This window comes from Oryctolagus cuniculus, chromosome 10, assembly GCF_964237555.1.
Source record: "Oryctolagus cuniculus chromosome 10, mOryCun1.1, whole genome shotgun sequence".
NCBI classification, from domain to species: Eukaryota; Metazoa; Chordata; class Mammalia; order Lagomorpha; family Leporidae; genus Oryctolagus; species Oryctolagus cuniculus.
This window is the reverse complement of record NC_091441.1, coordinates 110,811,726-110,828,468: the sequence shown is the minus strand read 5'-3', so window position 1 is coordinate 110,828,468 and position 16,743 is coordinate 110,811,726. Positions and strand designations below refer to the sequence as shown.

Sequence of the window (16,743 nt, the reverse complement as noted above, 5' to 3'; positions counted from 1 at the left end):
GTGCAGGTTTTGAGTGGGAGTGAGCTGTGAGCATGGAAGATGTGCCATCAAAAAGATGGGTGGAAGGTCTGTCTACCTCTCAAGTAAATTTTTAGATTTATGTATTTCACAAGCAGAGAAACAGAGAAAGAGGGGGAAACACAGAGAAAGGTCTGTCATCTGCTGGTTCACTCCTCAAATCGCCACATCCTTTGGGTCTGGGCCAGGCCAAAGCCAGGAGCCAGAAATTCTGTCAGAGTCTTCCATGTGGCTGGCAGGGCCCCAAGTACATAGGCCATCCTCTGCTGCCTTCCTAACACGTTATCAGGAAGCTGGATTAGAAGTGGAGCACGTGGTCGGCGCTGTTGCGTAGCAGGTAAAGCTGCAGCCTATAGTGCCAGCATCCCATATGGGTACCAGTTCCGGTCCCAGGTGCTGCAGTTCCAATCCAGCTCTCTGCTATGGCCTGGGAAAGCAGTGGAGGATGGCCTAAGTCCTTGGGCCCCTGCACCCATGTGAGAGACCCAGAGGAAGCTACTGGCTCCTGGCTTTATATTGGCTCAGCTCCAGTCGTTGCAGCCATTTGAGGGGTGAACCAGTGGATGGAAGGCCTCTCTCTCTCTCTCTGCCTCTGCCTCTCTGTAAATCTGCCTTTCAAATAAATAAATAAATTTAAAAAAAGAAGAAGAAAAAGAAGTGGAGCACCTGGAACTCATACTGGTACTCTGACATGGGATGGCAGTGTTGCAAACAGCTTAACCCACAGCACCAAAATGCTGGCCCCTGCATAAATAAAATAATTCCCTTATTATGTTATTATTCATTTTTTGCTTCCCCTCAACTGTTTGAACTCGGGCTACTTCTGTATCCCAAGAGTCTAGCACAGCATCTGTGGGTGGTGTGCAAAAATGATGTCTCCAGGGAGGAGGAATTGTTTGGTTTTAGGAGAGGCAGAGATTTTACTTGAAACACATTGATAATATTTGAATTTTAAATCACATTTTTCTAATCATAAACAAAGCCCTAAAGACAACAATGGAACCAGGAGTCTTTGGTTTGCAGTCCCCACTGGGAAGAGAGGTAAGACATTTATCTCTGTGGTCTGGAACAGACTGTCTCCCCAGCCCACCTCTCTCCTCTCTCTTGCTCTTCCTACTCTTGGGGATCTGGAACCTGCGAGTCCACGCCACTCTAACGCACTTTCCTACAGCTGGCTCCTTTGCCTGGCACTCTTTCTGGAAGCTTCCTCTGCCCTCCTGGGCCTGGATGGGCTGCCTCCATGTCATGTCTTGCACAGTCACAGCTTTTGAGGGCAAATGACAGAAACTCTCCATGAAACTGAGGGGAGCAAAAAGGGAATGCACTGAGCGTGGTGTGGTGGCGGCAAAGACGCTGGTGGCCAGCTGTTGGTGTTCAAACCCTGCCTCCACCAGCTGAGAGCTGTGAGGCCTCGGGCAAGCTCCAAACTGTTTTGAGCCTCCGTTTCTTCATCCATGAAGTGGGAGAATAAAATAGTTCCGAATTTACAGAATTCTGAGTTGGCATTTCCATAACCGATTTGGTGTTTCTATAGCACTTAGAGCAATACCTAATGCATCATGACCACTGTATCAGTCTTTGTTAAGTTAGATAAATAAACTGAAAAGTCCAGAGAGCTTGCTTCATCCATGCTCAGAGAATGGCTTGAAGGTGCCAACTTTGCTCCTCTCTCTGTTCCTCTTTCCTCTGAGTTTCATCCCTTCCCAGGCAGGCTCTTTCCTCCTAGGGAGAAAATGGCTGCTATCAGTTCCAAACTTAGGGACTCGGCACTCATACAAGATCCCCTAAGCCGGCGCCGTGGCTCAATAGGCTAATCCTCCACCTTGCGGCGCCGGCACACCGGGTTCTAGACCCGGTTGGGGCACCGGATTCTGTCCCGGTTGCCCCTCTTCCAGGCCAGCTCTCTGCTATGGCCAGGGAGTGCAGTGGAGGATGGCCCAGGTGCTTGGGCCCTGCACCCCATGGGAGACCAGGAAAAGCACCTGGATCCTGGCTCCTGCCATCGGATCAGCGCGGTGCGCCGGCTGCAGCGGCGGCCATTGGAGGGTGAACCAACGGCAAAGGAAGACCTTTCTCTCTCTGTCTCTCTCTCACTGTCCACTCTGCCTGTCAAAAATTAAAAAAAAAAAAAGATCCCCAGCTTGAGTCTCTGTTCCCTGGGAAGTTGTGTGCCTCTGCACTGAGACAGAAACACAAGGACAGTGCCCGTACAGTGGGAAAGGCAGAGCTGCCCTTAGCCAGGTGTAGGATGTTTCATGCCTCCTGCTATGTCCCTCGTCTCTGTCCTAGCACCTCTCGCAGCGAGTGTGGTTAGCGTGAGACCAGGCCAGTGCTCTGGTGCTCTCCCTCATCTAGTCTGTTGAGGGTGACTTGAGAGCAGGGCTCTCACCTTCCACATCTTCGATTGCCTGGGGCCTGACACATGCTACTGCCCCATTGCTGCTTCTTGAATGGACTCACCCCTAAAACCCGTAGCCCAGGAAGACATCCCCCGCTCTGGCAGACTCCCTGGGTTCCGTGCAGTTCCACTGGTTGGGCACAGTCCCTGGGAAAATAATTGATGGGACACAGCCTGCAGAACTGTGATTATTTGGGATTTGTTCTTAATGTTAATGTGATGCTGGTTCCTTTCTGTTTCTTTAATGCCATTTTGTACTAAGGTAGTTCAAACTTCTTTTCAAACAGCCAGTAATTAATTCAACTTCATTAAGGCCAATTAATCCAGGATTAATTATAAATTTGCCCAGAGGAAGTTATTATACTTTGCTCTTTGATTTGAGTTTTGGCTTTAAAGATTCTTTCAGGAGTGAAATGGAAATTTCCGTTTTCTTGAGGGTACCTGCCTTGCTAGTGATTATGTTAACATGCGCTTTGCAACAGGTCCTGTGCTAAGCCAGAGGACGCTGCCACCCAGGCCGCCGACTTAGCTACCTGGCATTCTCACACTAAACAGATGGGCCAATACACATTTAGAAGAGGTCAAGGTAGCAAGGACTCATCCCAGCTATGTGGCACCACCATTTTTTCCACGATATTTATAAAATCACTATGGTCTGCAGTGGTCACCACCTAGTCCCTCTTCTGTAAGAGCACCTCGGCCCTCCTTGGAGGCTCTTCATCTTCTTTCCCCCAGGTCACTGCAGGGCCAACCACACCCCAGCTCCAAAGGTGGGCTTGAGATTTCTAGTCTAAGCAGTCAGCATAGCTCATCCCACTGGCCACAGCCATGAGTTTGGTGGTGATCATGTGATCCAAGTTGACCCCATTAGGAGCAAATCCTGAAATAAAAAGCAGCTCTTTGCTGCTGGACCAAGACCTGGGGAGTGCAGGTTTGGGCTGTGATGGGACCCCAGGAGGGGAACCTGGACATGACAGGTGTATTAGTTGGATTTTTATTACTACAACTAGAATAATTCAAAGCAACTCAACAAAAGAAGGCTTATTTCAACCCATGGTTTTGAAGGTTCACAGGGCACAGTTGGGTGTGCCCCACGGATCTGAGTCCGGTGATGGTGGAAGACGGCAGAACATGTGTAGAGAGAAGAGCACATGGTGATCCAGGAAGCAGAGAGAGGGAGCGTTCTCTTCCATGTGGTCTCTCCTTTTAAAGCTACCATACTTTGGGGCAGTGCTGTGGCACAGCAGGTTTACACCCTGGCCTGAAGTGCCGGCATCCCACATGGGTGCCGGTTTGAGTCCCAGCTGCTCCACTTCTGATCCAGCTCTCTGCTATGGCCTGGGAAAGCAGTAAAGATGTCCCGAGTCCTTGGGCCACTGCTCCCACGTGGGAGACCCGGAAGAAGCTTCTGGCTCCTGGCTTCAGATCCACGCAGCTCTGGCCGATTGCGGCCGTTTGGGGAGTGAACCAACAGAAACCTTTCTCTCTGTCTCTCCCTCTCACTGTGTATAAATCTACCTTGCAAATAAATAAAAAACAATCTTAAAAAGAAAAGAAAAAGACACAGGTGGGGCAGGCGCTGTGGCATAGCAGGTAAAGTTGCCACCTGCAGTGCCAGCATCCTATATGGGTGCTGGTTTGAGTACTGGCTACTCCACTTCCAATCCAATTCTCTGCTAAGGCCTGGGAAAGCAGCGGAAGACAGCCCGGGTCCTTGGGCACCTGCATTATTGTGGGAGACCCGGAAGAAGCTCCTGGCTCCTGGTTTCGGATCGGCATAGATCCAGCCATTGCGGTCATTTGGGGAGTGAACCAGTGGATGGAAAACCTCTCTTTTCTCTCTCTCTCTCTCTCTCTCTCTTTCTCTGCCTCTCCTCTCTCTGTGTAACTCTGCCTTTCAAATAAATAAAGAAATCATTTTAAAATATTTATTTATTTAAAAGGTAGAGTTACAGAAGCAGAGGTAGAGATAGAGAGAGGTCTTCCATCCACTGGTTCACTTCCCAGATGGCCACAATAGCCAGAGCTGGGCTGATCCAAAGCCAGGAGCCATGTGCTTCTTCTAGGTCTCCCACATGGGTACAGGGGCCCCAAGACTTGAGCCATCTTCCACTGCTTTCCCAGGCCATAGCAGAGCTCTGGATGGAAAGTGGAGTAACTGGGACTCAAACCAGCACCCATATGGGATGCCAGCACTGCAGGTGGCAGTTTTACCTGCCATGCCACAATGCTGGCTCCATAAATAAATCTTTTAAAAAATACACAGTATAATCATATAATATAAACACATAGTAGAGTGTTGACTCTATTTTCCTATTTGTTGACTAAATGAGTGCTTTTTAATGCTATCCCAAGTCATCAGAGATGTATGGAGGGTCTTTACAAGGATTGCCCCATATCCTGGGGCCCAAGGGTCACAGTTTGCCAGTGAACTACAGAACTAGAAGCCACCTAATCACCTGTCTTCTGATCAGACCTTCAAGCTACCCTGACCTCTGGCCCCACTACCGTGTTTTGCAGATGGAACCCACTCAGGGCAGCCCAGGCTCTGGCTGCTTTCCGAGGAAGACACTGGAAGTCAGCAGATGTTACCAGGTCATTCCATGGGGGGATGAGCTGCTGGAACAGAAAACCCATTAGACAGCACAGGACTTGGCAGCTGGAGGCAGTCTTTATCCTCTTACCCTGACCTGCTTCCAGCCTGACTTGCTACATCTGGGCTCCAAAGCAGTTCCTGTGAATGGTCAGGGGTACCGTTTCTATTCAAAAGGCATGAGAAAAACAGCCACGAAGGCCAAGCACACAGAGAGCAGGCCAATATTAACTGAAAATAAGCCCACATCTTTGCACTCCAAGGCCCCGATGCCATATTCTACTCGCTATTCACTCTTCCTTCTTCCCTTCTGCCAGAACCTCAATTGAGCTTTGGGAAGAGGCGTGCTCAGGTAAAAGCACCGTCACATTTCCAGCCTCCTTTGCAATTGGAGAGGCCTACGGGACCCTGCTTTGGAGAGCGATCGGGTTTCCTAGAAGGCTATTTAAAGGGGACACTTTCTGCTGGCCAGAGTCCTCCTCATCTCACTGGTGGCTCTTCTTCTTCCTTGTTTTTCCTACCTGGCATGTGGAAGTGATGGCTGGATGTTTAGCAGCCACCTTTGCAGCATGAGAACCAAAGCCTTGCACTAAGGGTGGGGAACCAGGACGAAAGATTCAGACCCTGCAAATGACTTGTTCTTCATGTTGCATGACGCATGATTCCCCCTTTTTTATTTGCAAAAACCACTGGGTCTGGTTTTGTGCGGCTTGAAGACAAAAGTATTCTAAAATGACACCCGAAGCTGGGTGAGAGTTTCCAGAATGGCGGGTGGTTGGTAGTGTGAAATGTTGCACAAAGAGAAATGTCTCCCATGCCCTGGATCACTCCCCAGAGGCCACCACAGCCACTGCAATAGCTGGGCCTGAGCCAAACGCGATCTGGGTCTCCACATGGATGGCAGGCACCTGATTTCTCAAACCACCACCTGCTGCTCTTGGAGTAGACGTTAGCAGGAAGCTTGAGCTGGGACTCGAACCCAGACACGTTTGCGTTGGTTGGAGGCATCTGAAGCAACATCTTAACTGTTGTACCAAACACTCACCTACAACAGTGTCCTTTGATGCACAAAAGTTTTTCATTTTGGTCAAGTATACAACTCCCTTAATTTTTCATTTTGCTTGTTCCTTTGGTGCCATATTAAAAAAAAAAAAAAAAAAAAAAACATTGCAAACACAAGGTCAAGAACATTTGCCCCCGTGGTTTCTTCTGAGAGTTTTACAGGTTAAGCTCTTCAATAGAGGGATTTATTTTTTTGGACAGGCAGAGTGGACAGTGAGAGAGAGAGAAAGACAGAGAGAAAGGTCTTCCTTTGCCATTGGTTCACCCTCCAATGGCCGCCACGGCCGGCGCACCACACTGATCCGATGGCAGGAGCCAGGTGCTTATCCTGGTCTCCCATGGGGTGCAGGGCCCAAGCACTTGGGCCATCCTCCACTGCACTCCCTGGCCACAGCAGAGAGCTGGCCTGGAAGAGGGGCAACCGGGACAGAATCCGGCACCCTGACCGGGACTAGAACCCAGTGTGCCGGCACCGCAAGGCGGAGGATTAGCCTAGTGAGCCACGGTGCCGGCTTTTTTTTTTTTTTTTTTTTTTAAGATTTATTTCATTTATTTGAAAGACAGAGTTGCAGAGAGAGGTAGAGACAGAGAAAAAGGTCTTCCATCCGTTGGTTCACTCCCCAAATAGCCGCAACAGCCAGAGCTGTGCCCATCTGAAGCCAGGAGCCAGGAGCTTCTTCTGGGTCTCCCATGCAGAAGCAGGAGCGCAAGGACTTGGGCCATCTTCTACTGCTTTCCCAGGCCAGAGCAGAGAGCTGGATTGGAAGAGGAGCAGCCAGGACTAGAACCAGCGCCCATATGGGATGCCAGCACTTCAGGCCAGGGCTTTAACCCACTGTGCCACAGTGCCAGCCCCCCAGTAGAGGGATTTTAATAAATCCATTTTTTGGTCAGTTCATGTCTTTTATTACCTCATACACAACCACTTGTCTTCTGGCTTGTTGGAGCAATAAGAACACATTGAATTCAGTAACGTTTGTCAAAGTGGGTGCCATAAAAACTCCAGCACTACATTCATCTGAAGGGCTTTGGCCGGCGCTGTGGCTCACTAGGCTAATCCTCCTCCTGCGGTGCCGGCACCCTGGGTTCTAGTCCCAGTCGGGGCACCGGATTCTGTCCCGGTTGCCCCTCTTCCAGGCCAGCTCTCTGCTGTGGCCTGGGAAGGCAGTGGAGGATGGCCCAAGTGCTTGGGCCCTGTATCCACATGGGAGACCAGGAGGAAGCACCTGGCTCCTGGCTTCAGATTGGCGCAGAGCGCTGGCCATGGCAGCCATTTGGGGGATGAAGCAACGGAAAGAGACCTTTCTCTCTGTCTCTCTCTGTCTCACTGTCTAACTCTGCCTGTACAAAACAAAGAAACAAAAAACTCCAGCACTACATTCATGTGAAGGGCTTTGATGACGAAGGCAACTAATTTTGCCTTTCTCATCTACCTTTTATGTCATGACAGCCAGCTTGCCTTTCTTCCTATTTTTTTCTTAAAGATTTATTTATTTCAAAGTCAGTTTTACAGAGACAGTGAGGGAAAGACAATGATCTTCCATCTGCTGATTTACTCCCTAGATGGTTGCAGTGGTCAGGGTTGGGCCAGGCTGAAGCCAGGAGCCAGGAGCTCCTTCTGGGTTTTCCACGTGCATGCAGGGGCTCAAGTACTTGGCCCATTCTCTGCTGCTTTCCCAGGCCATTAGATGATGGCATCACACGCAGCGGCTTTACCTGCTATGCCAAAATGCCAGCCCTGCATTTCTTACTCTTATGCTCATTCTTCGTGGTGTCATATAAGTTGTCTTCCTTTCAGTACCAGCACAAAGACTCAACACAACGAGCAGACTTCTTTTGAATGTTGTAGTCAGTTGCTCGCCAGCAAAGATCAGCTTTGGCTGATCAAGAGGAATTCCTTCCTGATCTTGGATCTTGGCCTTTGAATTTTCTATTATAGTCGAGGATTCAACCCTGAGAACAAGGGCCTTTCCCATAAGGGTCTTCATGAAAATCTGCATGTTGGCAGTGGCACTACAGAGGCAGATTGGAAAGGTTTTAACATCCATTGTGAGTTAACACTGTATTTGACATAATGTAAGGGTTCAGCTTTATTCTTTTGTAGACAGATACCCAATTCTCCCAGCAGCATTTGTTGGCCAGGCTGCCTCTTCCCTCAGTGAATGGGTTTAGCACCCTGTCAGAAATAAGCATGACTGCATATGTGAAGGCATGTTTGTGGACTCTCTCTCCTATCCTGCTGGCCTATGCCTGTCTTTATGCAAACATCAAACATTTGGATTGTAGGTATGCACTAAGTTTTGAAGTCAGGAATTGTGAGTCTTCCAATTTCATTCTTGTTTTTCAAGAATTTTTTTTTTTTTTTTGGCTATTTGGGGTTTACAATTTCATATGCATTTTAGGATGGGCTTTTCTGTTTCTTCCAAGTCTTATGACACTTAGATATTGACAGGAATTATTCAGTCTTTTGGTTTCTGTAGATAGTATTATCATCTTAACAATATTAAGTCTTTTGGGCTGGTGCTGCGGCTCAATAGGCTAATCCTCCACCTGCTGCGCAGGCACACCGGGTTCTAGTCCCGGTTGGGGTGCCGGATTCTGTCCCAGTCGCTCCTCTTCCTGGCCAGCTCTCTGCTCTGGCCCGGGAGTGCAGTGGAGGATGGCCCAGGTCCTTGGGCCCTACACCCCCATGGGAAACCAGCAAAAACATCTGCCTCCTGGCTTCAGATCAGCATGGTGCGCCGGCCGCAGTGGCCATTGAGGGGTGAACCAACGGAAAAGGAAGACCTTTAACTCTGTCTCTCTCTCTGTCCACTCTGCCTGTCAAAACAAAACAAAACAAAACAAAACGAAACAACAACAAAACAATATTAAGTCTTTTAATCCATGAATCTAGAATGTCTTTATATTTACAGTATTTAAGTCTTTAATTTTCTTGAACAGTGTTTTGTTTGTATTTCCTTTGGTGTAGAAGCATTGAATCCCCTTAAATTTATTCCTATTTTATTCTTTTTGATATTATTATTATTTCCAGTATATAGAAATACAACTGATTTTTGTGTGGTTTTGTATGCTCAATTTTGCTGAATTTATTAGATGTCTCTGTGTGTGATTATTTGGAGTTTTCTATATATACATGTAGGATTACATCATATCAGAGTGGAGGTACTTTTATTTCTTCCTTTCCAATTTGCCAGACTTTTATTTTTTTTTTTCTTTCCTAACTGCTCTGTGTAGAATTTCCAATACTATGTTGAACAGAAGTGGAAAAAGTGGGCATACTTGTTTATTCTGGATCTTAGGGGAACATTTCAGTAGTTTAGAATTGAGTAGCACACTAAGCTGTAGGGTTTTAAAATATGAAGGTAACTTTAAAATTTTGTGGAAGACACAGACATAGTCCAAAGATAAAAGCCACCACAGCAGCTGGCACCGCAGCTCACTAGGCTAATCCTCCGCCTTGTGGCGCCGGCACACCAGATTCTAGTCCCGGCCAGGGTGCCAGATTCTCTCCCGGTTGCCCCTCTTCCAGGTCAGCTCTCTGCTGTGGCCAGGGAGTGCAGTGGAGGATGGCCCAAGTACTTGGGCCCTGCACTCCATGGGAGACCAGGAGAAGCACCTGACTCCTGCCATCGGATCAGCACGGTGCGCCGGCCGCGGCGGCCATTGGAGGGTGAACCAACGGCAAAGGAAGACCTTTCCCTCTGTCTCTCTCTCTCACTGTCCACTCTGCCTGTCAAAAAAAAAAAAAAAAAAAAAAGAAGAAGAAGAAGAAACAAAATGAGTATTTCCACAAATGCTGAATAATAAACACACCAATTCAAGAAACAAGAATAAGGAACACAATATGATGCTCCCAAAAGAATACAACACTTTAATAGTAGATTGTGAAGATGAAGAGTTTGAAGAAATGCCAGAAATAGAATTCAAAAAATTGATCATAAGATTACATAGAAGTAATCAGAAGCAAATGCATGAATAAAATCTATACATGACATGAAAGAAAATTTCATCCCCAAAATTGAGATCTTAAAGAGAAAGCAAAATGAAATTTTGGAATGAAGAATTCAATAGAACAAGTAAAAAATGCAGTGGAAAGCCTTAACAATACAATCAGTGAAGCAGAAGAAAGAATATCTGACTTAGAATACAAATTGGAGGAAATTACGTAGTCAGACAAAAAACAAGAAGAGGAAATTAGAAAACGAAAAAACACTGTTGGGAATCTACAGGATACTATCAAATGATCCAACATATGGATTCTGGGAGTTCCTGAGGGCATGGAAAGAGAAAGGATTAGAAGGCGTTTTTAGTGAAGTAGTAACAGAAAACTCCCCTAATTTGGAGAAAGAAAGGGACATCAAAGTATAGGAAGCACATAGAACTCCTAATAGACATGACCAGAAAAGATCTTCCATGACACATTTTCAAACTCTCCACAGTAAAACATAAAGAAAAGATTCTAAAATGTGCAAAGAGAAATGACAGAGGATCTCCAATTAGACTCACACCTGACTTCTCATCAAAAACCCTACAGGCTAGGAGAGAATGGCAAGATATATTTTAAGCATTAAGAGAAAAAAACTGTCAACCCAGAATACTGTACCCAGAAAAGCTCTCATTTATGAATGAAGGTGAAATAACAACAAACAGAATTGAAATAATTTGTCACCATCCATCCAGCCCTGCAGAAGATGTTTAATGATGTGCTACACATGAAACACAGAAATACGGCCATCACTATAAAAGATGGTAAAGGAAGAAAATCTCCCAATAAAAGTACAAAGGAAATCCAAAGTAAAAAGTAAAAATATTTATGGAAAAATGGCAGGGCAAAGTCATTACTTATCAATAGTCACCTTGAATGTAGATGACCTCAACTCTCCAGTTAAAAGACACAGACTGGCTGAATGGATTAAAAAACAAAACCCATCTATTTTCTGCGTACAAGAAACATATCTCACCAACAAAGATGCACACAGACTGAAACAATGGTAAAAGGTATGCCATGATAATAGAAACCAAAGAGCAGCTGATGTAGCCATCCTAATATCACGCAAAATAGACTTTAACACAAAAGCTGTAAAAAGAGACAAAGAAGGGCACTATGTAATGTTAAGGGATCAATTAAACAGGAAGATGTCAGTATTACAAACATATATGCATCTAATTACAGAGCACCTGACTTTTAAAAAAAATGTTAAGGGATCTACAGGGAGACATAGACTCCAATACGATTGCAATGGGAGACTTTTATTATACTTGTAGCTGCGCTTTGCTGCAAGGAGTCATGGAAAGAACTAGAGCTTAGCCGCTGCCCCAGGCTTGAGCTGTATCCCTGTGATTATCTTGTGAAGACGCACTGCTCTGAGACTCAGTTTTCTCATCTTCAGAATGGGAGAATAGTCTTGAAGATTTTGTGGTAGACTCTGTGAGATAAACTATGTATGTAGTGCTTATCTCAGTGAGTGGGACCTGTAAAGTGCTCAGCAATGGGCATGAATTATTGGCGTCATCATTAAGTGTGATTTAATTTTTAATCTTTTGGGTTTTTTTATTTGACAGAGTTACAGACAGTGTGAGAGAGAGAGAGAGAGAGAGACAGAGAGAAAGGTCTTCCTTCTGTTGGTTCACTCCCCAAATGGCCACCACGGTCAGCGCTGAGCTGATCCGAAGCCAGGAGCCGGGTGCTTCTTCCTGGTCTCCCATGCGGGTGAAGGAGCCCAAGCACTTGGGCCATCCTTCCCTGCCCTCCCGGGCCACAGCAGAGAGCTGGATTGGAAGAGGAACAACCAGGACTAGAACCCGGCGCCCATATGGGATGCTGGCGCCACAGGAGGAGGATTAACCAAGTGAGCCATGGCGCTGGCCCAAATTTTTTAACCTTTTGGTTGGAAGAGCAGGCTACATGGATGGTATCAGATAACCATATGTAATATATGATTGTTGCCTTAATTCCTAAACCTGAAAAAGATACAACAGTAAAAGAGAACTACAGACAAAATTCCCTATTCCCTGATGAACACAGATGCAAAAATCCTCAACAAGATATTAGCCAACCGAATCCAACAACATATTAGAAAGATCACTGACCCAGACCAAGTGGGATTTATCTCTGGTGTGCAGGGATGGCTCAACATTTGCAAATCAATCAATGTGATATATCACATTAACAAACTAAACTGTGAGAGTGGGTGGGAGGGCAGGTATGGTGGAAAGAATCACTATATTCCTAATGTTGTACTTATGAAATTCATGAAGTCTGTATTCCTTAAATAAAAGGTTTCTTTGGAGGGGGGATAAATAAAATTTTTTTAAAAAGTTTGTGGAAATAGAAATAAATTTTACTGTGGTGCAATTTTTTTTAAATCCATGCATTCAAGAGGTCTTCAAAAACTTTAAAGGAAAATGCATACTATGAGGAAACCATGCATGGATTTGTACCAAAAGAAACACCTTTTAAATACATTCCTATTTAATTTTAATCACAAAAGGGTGTTGGATTTTGTCAAACGACTTTTCTGAATCAAATCTGATAATCAACTGGAGGTCTTTATTCTATCAATCTGGTGTATTACATTGATGGATTGTTATCTGTTAATCTACCCTTGCATTCCTAGGAAAAACTCTTTGCCATGGTGTATTATCCTTTCAATATGTTGCTGAATTTGGTTTGCTAGCATTTTGAGGATTTTTATATTTATGAATGTATTCACAAGGGATATTGATCTGGTTTTTATTTTCTTGTCATGTCTTTTTCTGACTTAATTATCAGAGCAATGCTGACCTCACAGACCGAACTAGAAAGTGTTGCATCCACTTTACCATTTCAATGAGTTTGAGAAGCATTGGTGTTAGTTCTTTAGGGCTTTGGTAGAACTCACCAGTCAAGCTGTCTGGTCCTGGGCTTTCCTTGTTAGGAGTACTTTAGTGTTTTACTTCCTTATTTATTTATTTATTTATTTAAAAGGCATTGTGACAGAAAGAGAAGGACAAAGAAACAGAGAGAGAGAGAGAGAGAGAGAGAGAGAGAGAGATCTTCCATCTGCTGGTTTCCGATTATTGATTCCATCTCCTTACTTGGTAGCAAGTATGATTTTCTACTTTTTCTTGAGTCAGTTTTGTAGTTTTATAGTTCTTCATAAATTTGTTCATTTGAGCCATGTAATTCAATTTGTTCAAAATTGTTCATGACATTCTGTTATATTCCTTTATATTTCTGTATAGTTGACAGTAATATTCTGTCAACTATATTTCATTTCTCCCTTTAGCAATTTGAATAATCTCTTATTTTTTTTTCTTAATGTAGCTAAAGGCTTGTTCATTTATTCAAAAAACCAACTTTGGGCTTTGTTCATTTTCTCTTCTCTATTCTGTTTATCTGCATTCTACCTTTTAAAAATTGTGGTAAATTACACAGCAAAAAAAAAAAAATACCATCTTAACTATCTGAATTGTACAGTGCCAGTAGCATTAACGACATTCAAGTTGTTGTGTAACCATCACCACCATCCATCTCCACACCTTTTCTACTTTCCCAAATGGAAACGCTGCACCCATTAAACATAAACTACCCATTCTTTCCCCACCCCCAGTCTCTGGCAATCCCATTCCAGTTTCTTTTTTTTTTTTTTTCTTCTAAGATCCCATTGCACTTTTTATCTCTGTGAATTTGACTGCTCTAGGAACCTCAAGTAAGTGAAATCAAGCAGTGTTTATGTTTTTGGTGACTGGTTCATTTCATTTACCATAAGGTCTCAAGGTCCATCCATATTGCCATGTGTGAGAATCTCCTTCTTTATAAAGGCTGGGTTTTATGTATACAGACACCCCATATTTAAAAAAATTCATTCATCTGTCAATAGGCATTTGTGTTGCATCTACCTCTTGGCTATTGTGAATAATGCTAATCTCTATTCTAATTCCTACTGTTTCCTTTCTTTTGTTAGTTTCGGATTTAGTTTGCTCTTTTTTCCTGGTCCCTTAAGGTGTACACTGAGGACATTAATTGGAGTTCTCTTTTTATTATTGTAGGTGTTCACACCTATATATATATTTTTTAACACAACTTAGATTGCATCTGTTAAGTTTTGGCATGTTGTATTTTTGTTTTATGCATCTCAAGGTATTTTCTTATTTATCTTGTGATTTCTTCTTTGACCAATTGTTTGAGTGTATTATTTAATTTCCACACTTTTTTTTTTTTTGATAGGTGGAGTTAGAGAGAGACAGACAGAAAGGTCTTCCTTCTGTTGGTTCACTCCCCGAGATGGTCGCTATGGCCAGTGCGCTGCACCGATCTGAAACCAGGAGCCAGTCTCCCATGCGGGTGCAGGGTCCAAGGACTTGGGCCATTCTCCACTACCTTCCTGGGCCACAGCAGAGAGCTGGACTGGAAGAGGAGCAACCGGGACAGAATCCTGTGCCCCGACTGGGACTAGAAACCAGGGTGCTGGCGCTGCAGGTGGAGGATTAGCATAGTGAGCCGTGTGCTGGCCTCCACACATTTTTAAATTTTTCTTCTCAAGCATAGTCCCCATGAAGTGGCAATCACCCACCTGAAAACCAACAACCCAAGTTCTTTCCTGTAAATTGTCAGGAGCGTCACTGTACGGATGAACTAATCACCATGTCTTGAAGGATAACTATTGATAGGCCAGGTCAGGCCAAGGTCACGTGCTCACCACTGAAACAAAGCTAGGGGTTGGGGTCAGTAGACTCAACCACTTGGATGCTAAAAGATCAGGGTAAAGGAAATCAGAATGATGGTGGCCAGAAGAGGTAGGGATGCTGAGCAGGCAGAAACAGCTCACGTCCTCCACTGTGGGACTCACCTGTTCTATTTTCACCTTGTATATCTTGGACACTGGCCCATCACATCATCTTCTGGTGATGTGAAAAAAACAGCCTGGCTTGGCCGGCGCCGTAGCTCACTAGGCTAATCCTCTGCCTTGTGGCGCCGGCACACTGGGTTCTAGTCCCTGTCGGGGCGCCGGATTATGTCCCGGTTGCCCCTCTTCCAGGCCAGCTCTCTGCTGTGGCCAGGGAGTGCAGTGGAGGATGGCCCAGGTCCTTGGGCCCTGCACCCCATGGGAGACCAGGAGAAGTACCTGGCTCCTGCCATCCGATCAGCGCGGTGCGCCAGCCGCGGTGGCCATTGGAGGGTGAACCAACGGCAAAGGAAGACCTTTCTCTCTGTCTCTTTCTCTCTCACTGTCCACTCTGCCTGTCAAAAAGAAAAAGAAAAAAAAAAAAAAGCCTGGCTCTAAAACTAGGCCTGGCATCTGTTCATACTGGACCTGTGCCAGGCATTTGCTGAGTTTGTAACCTTGGCCAAATCCTCTCCTCTCCTGTGGCCTCGGTTTCCTCACCTGTAATATGAAAATGCCAGGATGGATCAGTGACTTTTGACCAGGTCAATAGCATAAAAAACCAAAGCAGCTCTGGTGGAACAAGGAGTGGGTGCTGGGGTATAATGGAGGTAGTGTCCTAAATTCTCAGCCTTCCCCTTCACTACCCATTCTGGCCACAAAACGATTCTATAACTCCAGGGAGTATACTTTGAAAGCCACTGGACCAAGTGGTCCAGGAGCTTCCTCTGAGCCCTAAAAACCTCTGCATCCTCCCCTTCTTTTGGCTGCCAGGAAATCCTTCTCTTTGCTCAGTGCCAAAAGAGAGAAGAGTTTGAGGGCTTAAAATAATAAATGTAAAACCGGTCTTTCCTCCTCACTGGACAACACACACAGGTTGTTGCTACAGAGCACCTCACTTTGATATTCGTTGGTGGAAAGCCTTCCTTCCACACCCTGAAAGGAACAGTTCTTTATGCAACACTTACGACCAGGCCTGTCAATGATACGCTGAGCATCTCTGGGTGTCCTGAGGGGGTGTCTTTAGGGCTGATTAATCACACACTACCACTAACAACTTTAGCCTTCCAAGACCTGGCCCCCGTCCCTCGGGGCTCTGAAGAACGTCAGAAGCTTCCATCCCAGTGGTGCTGAATCCATTATGAAGCCGACAGGAGAGTGATGGTCTTTTCTGAGGTGCTGGGATGGGCTGAGGGTTACACGGGCTCAGTCTCCTCTGGGGTTTCCCGTTCTGCTCATCGCTGTGTGTTCCAGCGCAGGTCACTGGACCTTTTTTCATGAGCCTTTTTATCTGCGTTAGGCATTATACCACCTTACAGGGCTGTGCAACGCTATTCGCAGGCAACTTAAGCAGAGGAGGAGGGTGGAGGAGAGAAGCAGAGAAGCCAGTTCCACGGAGGATTCTGAGCGGAGCAGCGTTGGGAATGGCTGGCTGAGCGGGACCTTCGCAGGCACGTGCAAACGCTTGGGAGTTGGAAAACTTCGGAGTAACCAACCCAAAGTCAAAGCTTAAGCTCGCCTCAGTTCCTGCATGTCCAAACTGAGGCCATAACCTGAGCTCCGCGGAAAGGCGTGACGTTTAAGTATGATAATAGATTAGATGGAACGATTAAAATCCAGATTTGAAGCACCACCTCCAAACTCGCACCGTGACTTACCTTTCTGCCTTCCCGCCACCGGCCGGGGCAGGAAGTGGCGGCTCGGGGGAAATTCAACCCAGTGACACAGCCGGAAGTAAATGGGCGGGGTTCCACCGGCAATCGCGATGGACGCGGCCTTAAACCAATGGGGAACGGAGGCGT

The 16,743-nt window shown here is 45.7% G+C and overlaps 1 long non-coding RNA gene across 1 annotated transcript; it reads right to left on the bottom strand.

Annotated features, from left to right (window-relative positions):
* Positions 1–913: 913 nt before the first annotated feature.
* Positions 914–16,706, bottom strand: LOC138844129 (uncharacterized). Its single transcript, XR_011379622.1, has 2 exons — positions 16,600–16,706; positions 914–1,740 (listed from the first exon to the last, which is right to left on the bottom strand). It is a non-coding gene; the product is annotated as an uncharacterized lncRNA (long non-coding RNA).
* Positions 16,707–16,743: the final 37 nt, after the last annotated feature.